This window comes from Cannabis sativa, chromosome 3 (assembly GCF_029168945.1).
Source record: "Cannabis sativa cultivar Pink pepper isolate KNU-18-1 chromosome 3, ASM2916894v1, whole genome shotgun sequence".
Lineage (NCBI taxonomy): Eukaryota > Viridiplantae > Streptophyta > Magnoliopsida > Rosales > Cannabaceae > Cannabis > Cannabis sativa.
In genome coordinates, this window is record NC_083603.1 from 31,379,014 (window position 1) to 31,385,580 (window position 6,567).

Sequence of the window (6,567 nt, forward strand, 5' to 3'; positions counted from 1 at the left end):
AAGTACACCATATGAGAATGTTGAGTAATATTCAAATTACCATATAATAAAATAATATTGATGATGTAAAATGAATATGTATAATTTAGCCTGTGGATGGTAACTATATTTTATCGCTTATCATTATTAGTGTTTATGCATTGTATTTTATTATTTTTGAAAGATACATATTTTATACATAATTTTTTTAGTTACACACTTGAGTTTTGACCCCATAAACCCCCCAACCCCGAACAAACCCTAATGTTTTATATGGATACTTGAGCTATTCTCAAGTTGTACTAGTTTATGTAATATAAGTATGTAAGTTAGGTACACCACATGAGAGTGTTGAGTAATATTCAAATTGCCATTTAATAAAATAATACTGATGATGTAAGATAAGTATGTATAATTTGGCCTATGAATGGTAACATATTTTATTGATTAGCACGGTGTTTAAGCATTGTATTGTTATTTTTGAAAGAGGCATGTTTTATTCATACATTTTTATTTTTCTGTTACACACTTGGGTTTTGACCTCATACACCCCAACTACCAAACAAACCACCCGCAATCTTATATATGGACACTTGAGCTATTCTCAGTTTGCACTAATTTATAATTTGTATGAAGTTTTTTTTTTTTATTTTTGTAATTTTTAAGTTCACAATGAAAATAAATGAAAACTATGACAAAATATATATATATTTTTTTTGAAAATATGACAAAATATTTAAACTAGTTAAGTTGTGTTAATCTTTTTTTATCAAATTTAAAAATTTATTTACTTATTGAAAGATTACTTAATAAGATATAATAAATTTTGTAGTATTCTTAATGAGAAAAAATTATAAGGGATAGATATATAAAAAAAATTAAATATTTACATTTTTTTTAAAATTATAAACCAACAGACATAAATAATAAACTAAATATGAAAAAATACAGGACTCAAATAAGCAACACTTAAATATTTTCATGAAATCTAGACACCAATTTCTAAAATGAAGATAGGAACCACTTAATTGTCATCACAAATTCTGATCTGCTTGAATGGCCAGTTAATTTTAGCGTTTTTTGATGTGAATCTTTCATTGTCGTCTTCCTTACTATGAAGCTCTAATTTTTCTTTGAGTTTTTTTTTATTACTAACTGCTTTTTCCTTGCTGTCGTCATCTATTTTCACATCATCACCATCTTCTTGAACCGAATACTCAACGACCTTCATCACATAATGTAACTATTTTTTGAACCCTTAATCACTTGCACCATTGACGACAATATTTATTTCGTGTTCTTTCATTGTTAGGCAGTGCAGTTCCTTCTCCTAAAGCTTGATTTCAAGTTTGATATTGGAAACAATAAAAGTACTATATTCTTTTCTCATTTTTCTAAAATTTCTAGCCATCTCGCAAACAGAAGGATCACTGAATTCATAGTATGTTACTTTTCATTGGATAGTTGACTCATAAAACATGATCTTTGCTTGTAGTTACATGACCATATTTTAGATGAGTGATCGAATTTTTGAATAATCAACATCCATTGAAAGTTTACATTTTTTGTTTGGATGATGAGAATTAAGAAAAAACTTAAAAAGAAGTGAAGTTTTAGTTGTGGAGTAACAATAAGTAAACATGTCATATACTTCTTTATTATTATTTTAATATATATATATAAACGTGGGTTTCTCGAACATGAAAGTTTCAACCATTATCAAACAGCGAAATCAAAACCCACAATTCAAATAAATGATAATTTTCTGAATGACCGAAGGCACTTACCAGAACTATAAACATTAAAAATCCAAGTGACAGCACGAAAAGAATATTATTCTATGAATACTTGCAACAGTTATAACCCCCAACAGGTATTGGTTCTTGTCCAGGAACAACAAGCTTTGTACCCTTGAGAAGAGATGAACTACCTGCAGACTCCTAGTCATCATTAGCTAATAAGGCCTTTTTGCTAACGACCCTATAAATTTCTGTCAAGACTAAGAAATGTAGGTTCAACATTTATAGACTCAAGTGCTGATGTCTCCATAAAGAATAGGCTCTCCCTTTGGGCGAACTCTTTTGTATCCTCAGTGGGTACTGCCCGGAGTGTCCCAAGGTCGGACTTGTTTCCTACTAGCATAATGGTAATATTTTTGTCTACGTGTCCCCGCAATTCCTCTAGCCATCGTGCCACATGATCAAATGTTTGCTGCTTGGTTATGTCATAGACCAGCATCGCTCCGACTGCGCCTCTATAGTATGCACTTGTCACTGCTTGGTATCTCTAATTATATGAAAACATCACAAGAATAGTTACATTCACATGTTTAACTGGTTTTTTCATTGTAAAAGGAAACAATTACAAAACATAAAGATTAGTATAACAATATCAATAAACAGAAGTAAATCATTTAGTTTAATAAATTCATACACAAATTCAGAAAATAACAAGTATAACAAATATGAATATAAAAATACCAAAAACCAAACATATTTTTATTTTCTATGGTTTTCAACAAACTGATACAGTGTCCCGTTTAGGCCAGAGTCAAAGCGTCATCCATTGAATAAAGTAGTCAACTGATCTAAAATGATAAATATTCTAGCAACCTTTTATTCAATCGAAAAGAGAATCCCACGTTGTCCCGTTTAGGCGAGAGTACAGGTCATTCTTATTTCATGAGCCCCCACCATTATTTCATACTTTTGTAAGTCTTACTAATAGTCGCCACCATTAGGGTGATCCATACTAAAAATAAAATACTTACAAATAATACGTACCTTTCGAGATTCTGGGATGTTAAATTGCTAATGAACGTTCCTCCATTAGAGAGGATTAATCACTAAAACAAGAACTATGTAGAACAAACAATGGAGATCGAATGTCTCTTGATTAAAGCTCATTATTTAAAAAAAAAATGTTTTTTTATTTAATAATTTATTTTATTTATATTTTGATAATGAAAATTATAAATTAAAGTTGGTCCGAAAATATTTAAAATATTTCCAACTTTAATTAAATTTTCAAAAATTATATGTAAATATATACAGAATTCGAAATTAAATAAATAAATTAAAATATAATAAAATAAGATTTGAAAATTATCTAACTTAAGTTGTTCTAAAATAACTAAATTTTCAACTTAAATTATTTTCAAAAAAAATTAATTAAATAACAAATTAAGTTGTAACCACCTAATTCGAAAAATATTCCATTTTAAGTTATCCAAAATTAACAAACTTTCAACTTAAAAAATATTCCAAGAATCTTTCAATAACTAATTTCTAGAATTCCTCAACTTAATTTTGAATTTCAAAAATATTAAAATTTAAGTTGATAAAAAAAATTAGTTATAAATAACCAATTTACAACTTAAATCGGAATATTTAATGAAATATTAAAATTAAGCTTTAGAAGAATCTATTTAGTTATAATTCTATTTTATTAAATACAAGAAAAATACATATGGTTTAGCTTGAATTAATTTCATTAAACTAAGTGTGTTTTTCATAAATTAATTTCAAAATATTTAAATGAAAAATTAATTTCATATATTTCGAAATTAATTATGTTGCTAATCAATTTTATTAGGTTAAACTAATTAATTAACCTAGTACAGTCATTCAAATCAGGCAAATTGGATTTCATAGTGGGGTTGTTCATGTGAAGGAGGGTTGGGTTTAGTATATCGTACCCACTTCTAAGGCCCCCTAACTCTCACACAGGGCCTAAAAGAGAGGAATTTAACCTTAAAATGAACAACTGTTATTAATTGAATAGGCCCAAACACTAATTGGGCCTAAATAAAATCTATCATGGTGTGACATTTTATTTAGCAGCCTAGTCCATTTTAATTACAAAAATTAAATGGGCTACATATATACATCTAAGCCCAAAGCAAACATACAGGCTCACACAGGCACACAGATTTGGATAGATCCTATCATGTTACTAGGTCATACACAGATGAAAGAAGAATGTAAAATTTACCTGTTACACATTATTGGTTTGACCTATTGACAATTGAACCATGGGTTAAAATCAGATCATTAGATATGTCAACAAGTTAACCATGACAATTTAGATAAACCAATAATAGGTTTTACAAAACTTGTTTTTACAATCAAACAATATAAAACACATACACCTGCAACAAGTTGGATAGTTGGATATAGGGTTTATTTAATTTTAAATTAATTTAATTTAATTTAATAATTTTGAAAAATAAATAAATAAATATTTTTTTTTCGGAATACAATAAATAAATAAATTAAAAAAATTAAAATTAAACCTGTAAATTTGAAAAATTAGGTTTCAACTAACCTAAGAATCATTTTCAAAAAAATTGCTAATAACAACTTTTCAAAGTTCATGTTATTTTTTAAAAAAATCAAATATTCAATAAAATAAAATGATAATTTAATATCATTTTTCTGATTTTATAATTTAATTTAAATTAAAAATAACAAAATTTAAAAATTAGCATAATTTCCTATTTCTATTTAAAATATCATGATTAAAATAATCTTATTTTAAATTTGAAATAAGGTCAATTAATTAAAAAAAAAATTAAAATATTAAATGTTTGACCTTAAATATAAAAATAAGGTAAAATAATCAAATTTAAAAAATAAGATAATTAATTAAGCCAAAAATTAGATTTTTTAACCTATTTTCAAGGTTCAAATTTCACTAATATCTTAAATTAATTTAAAAAATACTAATTAATTTAATTCTGATAATTAGATTTGAAATATGAAAAACAAAAATTTAAATACAAAATTACACAAAAAATCTGAAATTAATTCTATGAAAAAGCATGAAAAAATGAAGACAATTGAAAAAATTGTAAATGGTACAGATGGTATGTGTTGCATACCATCCGCGCGCGCTACCTCGGATGCACGGCTGAGAAAAATCAGTTAGAGAAGCTGCAAGCAGCCTCATCTACACGCCGTGCCTATAATTCAGACAAAAAACGAGGCATCCGACAGAGAAATCTCAGACAACCTCTTGTTTGAGGCGCGCGTGACCGAGTGATCACTCGGATCTGCGCGCATATGGGGTGTCACCACCCCTATCTTTTTTCAAAACTTCAAAAAATCATAACTAATTCAAATTAAATCGAAATCAAGTTCTGTAAAAAATTGAATTGCTTAATTGTTCCCAAACTATCCAACAAAAATAATTCCAGAACGAAAATTCAATTATTTTTCATAAAAAATTTGCAAAAATAAATCAATCATCAAATAACACACATATCAACATGAAACCATCCAAATTACACATAAATCGTTTTAAGTCCAAATTTCTTGAAAGGAAATCAATTACCATGGCTCTAAGGCCAGTTGCTAGAATTATTTTACTAGGATCTAGATTTACTAACAAGTATGTTATTAACATCCTAAATATGAACTTCTAAAACGATATGAAATAAACACATATAAAGTATCAGGAACCTTACAGTGGTTGCAGCGGAATATAATGTCTCCTTCCACTCAGATCTCTAACCCTTGTATCCTTTCTGTAGCAGAGTATCACCAAGATCTGAGTCCGAATCTCCTTCTCTTGAAATTGGATTCTTCACAACCTTACAAACTATGATTGAGTACCACTTGATGTGTGTGGGCACTCACTCTTTCACTATAGGCTTCGATTTAGAAGAGAGGAAGAGAGGGAGAAAGGTTTCGGTTAGGGTAGTGAGAAGAGGCTTCAAATTTTTACTGAAGGAATGAGATGCATCATCTTTTCCCTTAAGCCATTACTACCTATTTATAGGAAACCACTTCGGATTAGGTTAGATTTAATTAGCATTAAAATAATAAAAAAATAAATGGTAAATTACAATAGTGTGGTCGACCAAGGATTGTTATTGGGCCCCACTTTGGAATTTTGCCATTTTCTCATTTTTCCATCTTATTTTCTCAAAAATGCCAATTTTCCAATTTAACCACTTAAATGCCAACTCTAATTATTTAATAACTAAATATTAATTATTAAATAATATTGTCATTTAATATATTTATTAATTAGACTAAACAAAGTCTCTTAATTAACAAATTAACCCTAGAAACTCTTTCTTCACAATTTAGCCTTTGCTTAGTGAAAATTCATAAACTAGACATAGTCTTATTTTAGAATTATAATTGATTAATCAAAGTCAATTAACTGAGTCTTACAAGTAGTATTGTCTCAACTAGTATGGGGACCATGGGCCTATATATCTGAGCTTCCAATAAGCAGCTCTAGAATTTACCAAATAAATTCACTAACTTATTAATTTCTTGTTGCATCCACCATAGAACTTGGAATTGCACTATATGTTATATAGATCCCTCTATATGTTCCAGAATATAGATACGCTATTAGTTATCCATTTATATAATCCCAATAATCAATGATCCTCTGTAGATGATTTACATTGTATAGGGATTAATTTATCGTTACACCATTCAATGTATTTTGTCCTTAAAATACTTAGCCACCTATAAATGATATTTCAGTGAACTAACAGAATAACTACAATGAGTACTCAACCATTTATCTCTGTTTAGCCAAGCTTAAAGGAAATCATCATTTCGACTT